The sequence below is a fragment of the Amblyomma mixtum genome, chromosome 6 (assembly GCF_055824585.1).
Source record: "Amblyomma mixtum isolate Tamu chromosome 6, ASM5582458v1, whole genome shotgun sequence".
NCBI classification, from domain to species: Eukaryota; Metazoa; Arthropoda; class Arachnida; order Ixodida; family Ixodidae; genus Amblyomma; species Amblyomma mixtum.
The window spans coordinates 88,591,735-88,599,244 of record NC_143017.1 but is presented as its reverse complement, the minus strand read 5'-3'; the positions used below and the strand labels follow the sequence as shown (position 1 = coordinate 88,599,244).

Here is a 7,510-nt window from a genome sequence, read left to right as displayed (position 1 = left end):
GTGGTCTTAGATACCAGCCAAGGCCAAATATGGTATTTTTTGAACGTAGCTGAATAGAGTAGACGTGCGAAAAAAAAGTGTTTAGCCTGCTTCCGTCATTGCTGGGTCGTCGGCACGTCAGGCGACGATATTAGACTCAGTTTAGGCTGTGATCGAGGTTAAGGTGATCTGAACTGTTCGCACCGCAGATGGAAGTTGACGAAGACGACGATGTGCACTGCACAGGGCCAGAGTGTGTGTTGCAGTTTAACACAAGGAGTGATCGGCTGCGGCGACGTATAGGCACCCTGCACCCGCCAGGCACCGCCACCGTCGAGGCTGCGTTCAACTCCCCCGCGCGCCCAGTTCGTCGTCCCTGTCAGGAAGGCTCACCCCGCGACTTCGAAGGGATGGCGTCTGCTAGCGGCTGCCGCTGTTCGTAGAGGCGGGATTTCGACCTATTCATTCGTGAGGCTGAAAAATTCTTTCGAGGAGCGAACGTCAGGAAAGGAACGAAGATTTTTGAAGCTGGCCATGTACACAACGTGAAAGAGGCGGTATCTTGAGACGGGAGCGAAGTAGCAGCCCGGTGCACTGTTCAGACAAGCATCCCTGCGCCACCGAAAAGCACCAAATTAACGCTAAGAAATATTTGTATCTGGTGCCTGTTACCGCTGAACTCTCACTCATTTTTTTTTATGTAGCTATATTCCAGTAGACAGCTTGTTACCGCAAGCTGTAGTTACAAGGCAGGCATCGCAGGCAAGTGTAAATGCGCTGCTACCGTTGCCGTGTTTTTGGAGCGGTGTGAAACGCTCTGCAAAACGAGCCAACCGCAAGCCTGGAGCGTTCCTGCATTTAAAAAAACTTACCCTAAACTTTCAAAGACGGCCAGGCGGCATAACATTGAAGGTAATTAGAAAAGTCCAGTTTCTGAGCGAGCGGCGCAAACTTGACTTCATAACATTCTCGTCTGCCGCACCTTCGGTGTTCGATGTGAAATGCCCTGTTCAAACTACGCCTTGAAATGATGTACCCATGGCGTAATCTGCCGCTCATATTTTCTAATTTTTCCAGCAACTGCCAGGTCCTTGTCGTTGCAACACGTGTGTCAGTGTTTTGATGATATGAGATGTCCAATGAACGAGCTTTTGCAAGCAGAAAAGGATGCAAGCTGCGGCGAAGCGCCTGTGCGCAGTGAAACTCCTGCGGAAAACATAAAACTTTTTGACTGGGATTGTGCAAAAAAGGAGCATCCCAGCTACTTCATGCAGGATTCTTGCAGAAAGCGTGTGCTCAAAAAGCGGGATTTCATTGCAAGCTTTGTTTGATTTCTACAAATTCAGTACAAGTACCCTAAATTTTCGACATTAGCATTGTACTAAATTATCACCCAGTCGTTCAGATGTGGAGGCAAAGATTTATCAGGAACATGTTGCCGTTGCCCCTGAAAACGTGCCTTTACTGTCGAAAAAGACGCTGGACGACAAGGCGCAGTGGAAGCGAGAAAGGATTCCGCGCATAACTGGAAGTAAGGTAAACGATTCTTTACTGCGCAAAATTCGGGCTTCTTCCTCAGGCGTGACTGCGGGAGAGTTATGCGTGGCTTTTTAATACCACATATTGTTTACAGCCATGCATGAGTCAAGTAAGCTTCTGCACGGGTTTGACCAGTGCTAGACCAGAAACAGCGTGTGCGTGTTGCCCGTCGCGAAGGGCGGGCAGTCTCCCAATGTCGCCTCGGAAATCCACAAAACCTTGTTCCAGGCGAATTTATATACGCATTACTGCATCCTGTAACACAGCAGTGTGTCCTGCTGTTGTTATGTGCCATTTTTTGCTCGGTAAGGACGCCCAAAACTGCTTCGGGACGGCGCGCGCAGCACAGCGGGAGCTGTCGGACTGCTCCCGCCTTCCAGACAGGGACGCGCGCGCCGCCGCCAGTGGCGCGCGCGTCGCGCTGGAGTTAGATGCGCAGGGTGTGTTCGCCGCCGCACATTCGAAACTCAATCGCGGCAGTATTTATTTTATTACTGTGTGGGCTGTTGATATGCTATGTTTCGCCAAGGTGGCCCTCAAGGTCACCCTCCCATGGTTAAAGCTTACGTGACGCTCCTCCGAACTAATCCTACACACCCGAGTCACTCCGAGGCTTCACACAAGATTCTTGGTTGAGTCCGCGTTAAGGCGTGCTTGCTTTCGCACTAAAACTTTTAAGTGATGTGCGTACACACGGCCGCAGTAAATTCCACCGACTCATCCGATACGGCAAGTCTGTCAACCGCCATCTTGTTATCTGGCTCATACAACTCGGACTCCCGGTCAAAGCTGAACTGAAATGCCTTTTGAGATATCAACAATAGTTGGCGCTGCAGTGTTCCACTCACTGCGTTCAGTTCAACTAACGGTCAGTTGAACTGCGGATGAAAACAACCGTGTGATATTGGCATACTAAATGGCGCCTAGCAGGCATGTCTGAAAGGACCAGCTGAACCCTGCAAGTCTTTGTGATCTCTGACCCCTCACATTGCATCTCATGACACCATTTCCGCGTACCAACACGAAGCAGGAAAACTATAGTGGATGCCATACTATGCCGTACCTTGTGCCTCCTTTATCAAGCTGCTGCTCTGGCCTTGCAGACAGCAGCTGATGCGAAGCAGTATTCGCAGTCGTAAAGGTAAAGCTGCGCCTGTCAATGGTCATCTCAGCAAGCAGTTTTGACTTGGAGCCTTTGTTAGCGGTCAATAAGAAACCTTCCACCAAAAGAGAGAGTACACAAAGAAGGCTGACCCAATGACCCCCCCCCCCCCCCCCCCCCTTTCCAATTGTCTTCTTCCTCACGTCTTTATCGTTGCCAGCGCCATATTCACGTCTTTGTGTTTTCCTGACCCCTTCTCCAAGATTAAATGTACACCTATGACACATATATGTGAAATAGACGATATAAAGGGTACATATATGTAAGCGTTATATATTTGTCAAGCTCCACATAAAAAAAAAACATACTGTCTCCGTTCAATCTACAATGTTAACAAAATGCGCACCACGCAATAATCAACATAACACAACGTTTCAGACAAGCAAGAAAAAAAAAAACGGGATTCGAAGGATATCCGAAGGTGAGACAGACTGGAACAGGAGGAGGAGGAGGGCATCCGGCCAGTGCCACACGTGAACTCCATTTTACGGTTCGGCGATTAGGCCTGCGCACGCGTGCACGCGCAATTTCACTGACGAGCCGAACACTCTACACCGGCGAACAAGTTGACGGTCCTCGCGGCGCCATTCGTAGCAGACGTTGTCGCCGCCTTCACTCTCGAAGGCGCTCTATAACCAAGTTATAGAGACGCAACGCCGCGTACAGCGGCCCCGTCAGACAACTTCGCCGCGCCACAGCGGGACACGACACAAAGACGTCGCCGAAGGCACGCGCTGTACATACTCTCGAGTAGTAGGAAGGACTGTAAGGAGGTAGTTTGAGAAGGGAGGTGGGAGGGTAGGAGTGGGGGCGAAATTCTTTCCTGGCCACCTTCCAAAAGTCGCAACTTTATCTCGGCGCAGCTCGCGAGGTGCCCCCTTCACCACCTCCCCCCGTTTTCTTCAGCCGCCTCGTGGACCCGGCGTAGTGTCGCCGCCGCTCCGGCTGTGGCGCTGATGCCACGCACCATTAAATCATTCTTAATGGCCTTGATTACTTTTTAACGACCTCGGCGCTTTCTTCTCTCGCGCGGCGCGGCGACCATGGCTCTTTCGGAAGGTTCCGCGCCATCGCTTATATATAGACAGATGTATATGTATGTGCCTGCACTGCGGGGAGCCGGATCTCTGAGGCGGAAGTTCGAGAGCTTCCGTGAAGACGGCGGTGGCAAGCCGCGCGATGGTTCTCGCGCCTGGTAGAACGTACGTGTGGAGTGCTTTGGTAACAGGCGTCGTCGAGACGTGTGAGACAGCAGAGAGCTGTAACACCTAAAAGATGTAGGAGTCAGTCTGAATCTGAAAGTCTGGACTAGCCTCGAGTCATAAATGGAACGAAAGAGAGAGGAAAAGAAAAGCAGGAAGGTTAACTAAAGACGAGTGTTACGGTTAGGCATTCTGCGCTTCGGTGAAAGGAAGCGGGGATGCAATGGTGAAAGAACAAAGGGAGAGGTTAAAAAAAATTTGCTGGGAGACTTAATTACATCATGTGATGACAATGAATTAGAAGCTGTTGATGTCTTTACATCAAGTTTTGTGTAATTCTTGCATGGTTGTGTTTGCCGACCCCTACACGTCTGTCAGCACGCAACAAGACATCTATCCGGGTCATCTGGTCGTTAGATGTTTTCTCAAAGGTGCCTTATAGGTGGCGCCACTGGCACAATGAAGATACATAGAAACGTATAGTTTTCACTTCCGGTCTGGTGACGCCATTTCGGGTCCTGGGAAATATGTGAGGGACAACTCACTTTTTCTCGATCAGGCTCCCGAGCACGGCGTTCTCAAGAACGGGAACAGAACAAAGGTTTAAGGAGAAACATCACCCCTCTGTATTATGCATATACGGTCTCACGATATTGTGCAAACCATAGTAGAGACTAAGAAAGAGAGAGAGGATGAAAGGCGTGGTCGTGGCGCAATATGTGTTCTCTAGATTGTGACGGTTCTCGAATTCCCTCTTGACTGAATCAACTCCGCTGCCTGTACGCATCACTGTTCGCCGGAACTAACTCATAAGCTCAATGAATCGCACTTCCGAAGAACATGCACTGCTTCAGTTGTGCACAGAGTAGTTAAAACAATAAATAAGAAGGCTTTGACACATAAAAGAGGTTAAAAAAAAAGGAGCTGATGCCTTAGGACATCCGCTCCCTTAAAATCTCTGGTTTCCTTCCGCCAGTGAACCTTGTATCTCCGATGCTGTACATGAGAATGATATATCTTACATTTCCTAGAGACGACATTGCACTGTGAAACAAGTTAAGTACCTGACTGCAGGAGGGATTTGTTAAGAACACTACTGGTTTTCCTGCATGAATAAGCATTTAACACATAAAGGGAAAAACTAAAACGCAGGTGCCCATCGGGATTCATAGGAAATATAGAACGGTACTGCCTTTGAAAGCTCCAAGAAAGGATATGGCTACATAAAAGAAAAATATATAGCAGCGATTAATCGGACTGATGCGGAGGAAATGCGATGCCATTCTTCTTTCAGTCGCCACTTCATTCCACTTTTAATTCTACTCCAATTCTGAGTCCACTGTCTTTCACTTCCCAATCTAGTCAATGCTGGCCCTATTGCAACTCCACATGCCAAGTTAACTACCAGGCACACCTCCGCTATAATCATCAAAATGTCTCTACCTCTATATCTATTCCAATTCGAACTAGAGCCTGCATAAAACGTGTTATGCTGATAGATTGCATCGAGTTCTCATATATCACTACCGGCACTACTGAGCAATATGAGAAAGAATTACTACCCCCCGCAGGCCTCATTTTGTTCAACACTACGCTAGGTGTGAGCGATTTCGCGGAACCCCGGAGAGCCTCAACTGCGCATGCGCGAGTGTGAGGCAGTTACTGCGTAATTTCCGTTCCTCAAATACAATTTTCTTCATTGCGGCCCCTCTTTCTTAAGGCGAAGCTTCAGCCTTATTAATTAGCAGTTAATTAACACTTAGTAATTAATCAGTAGTTAAAATTAGCAATTTGCTATTACTTAGTAATTAGTACTTAATTATGTGTGACGTCATCCAGCAGTGACGTCACCAGTGACACAGAGGCACGGCGTCTTCCTCCTCTCCCCCACAAGTGGAGAGAGGCAGGGGAGACGGGTGGCAGGCGGACAGAGGCGAATCCCGCTAACCATCACCTTGCAGGAGGAGGCTTCAAACAGACACCGATGCCGCTGCCAGACAGCTTTCGCCTTCGTGGCCCTCCTAATGATACCGCCTTAAAAGAATGTCAAGTAAAAATGGTGACGACAAGTTGTGTGCTGTCATGATCGTACTTCTGGCCACGTGGGCCCGAGCAAGCAGCAACCGAGAACGGTCGATAAGGCCGACAACCTCGCGACGGCGGCAGACCCGTGTAGATGCCCCCCTCCTATCTTAAGTGGATTAAGTCAGCAGACTTTCTTGACCGGAGGTGACCACGGCGGCAGCGACGAAGGTCGAAGACCGGCGAAGGCCGAAGATGCGAAGGGGGCTGGCGAGCGCATTAGCAGCGGCTAACAGCAGCGGAAGCAGTAGCGACGGTGGTGGCGTCAGGCCGAGTCTACCCTCGGGTCGCCGGGCGACAGAGTGGTGCTATGCACAGTCAAGCTGCTGCTGTTAATTGAAAGGCGGCTGTGTACTCGTCAGTGTCCTCAGTGTCCTGTGTCCTCGTCAGCTGTCTCGTGTTTTGGACATCCGGCGGGGAAGCACGAGGACGTTCGTTCCCCTGATGGTCGACTGCGGGAGATTCATTTCCAGCAGTGTTTGATTACTCAGCATCTACACCTTCCCATCGACCGAGCTGCGAGAGAGCGGGACAGCCCAGCACCGCCCCTGCCGTGGGTGGTAACAGCAGCGTCCACATCTGTCCATCCTATTGGGCAGCGTTCTTCGACCTTTATTCCCCAGTCAGGGATCTGGGGAATCCGAACCCTATTTAACTCGGCTGTGAGTGTGGCCGAGAGAGACCTGTTAACTCCCGTCGACTCCAGTTGGCGAAGAAGTTCCCTTCCACTGAGAGTCACTCTCAGTTGCTCTTTTAAATAATGTAAATAATTGTATAAAGTTTGCTTTGCCTTCCTCCTAACCCAGTCTCCCATCCTCCTCGTCCCATCACCGGTCCGGCCATGCTACCCGGGTCGCAACAGTACGCACGAGTGATGCAAATGACCCCCCCTTGTATCTATCGCTGTGAAATAAAGGCTGGACCGATGCTGAGAGACCCCTACTCCGTTATCCCTGCAAAAGGCTGGACCGATATTGGAAACGCTCCAGAAACAGCAGGCATGAAGACAACTATGTGGGTTCTTTAAGTTTCCCGAATTTAACGAAGCCTTTACTGTAAGTTCTCCTATTTGTCCTGATGATGCAACTATGTGGGTTCTCTGAGATTCCCACACTTTAACGAAACATTTACCTTAAGCTCTATTCTGAGTATTTTTCTCAAATTAAGGAGCCATACAACATTCAGTTTGCGCACGTATCAATCGTAATAGGTGCAGTTTAAGTGACTTGGTTAGGGCAGCTTATAAGGACGACACCGTTTGTGACATCACAAAAATTAACCGCAAGTCGAAACATGCTCCCCGCTGGCTGAATAGAAAACTTTCTCCTTGTATTCGATCCTTTCAGGCATTTTATAAAAGGAATCTCTTGAAGTGGCTATTGCAGCCGATCGAGCTCGTTTGAGACCTTTTTTATTATAGCTTTGGTTTAATACAGACAACAACAGACAGCGACAGCCGCAAGGACTTAATTACTTAGTGAATTCATTGATTTCAACTTAAATAATGTAATTTAATTCAATTCAATTGCCACCAGCTAACCGTGGC

At 49.1% G+C, this 7,510-nt stretch overlaps 1 pseudogene; it reads left to right on the top strand.

Moving 5' to 3' along the window:
* The first annotated feature begins 389 nt into the window (after window positions 1-389).
* LOC149339619 (uncharacterized) lies at window positions 390-1,644 on the top strand (annotated as a pseudogene).
* Window positions 1,645-7,510: the final 5,866 nt, after the last annotated feature.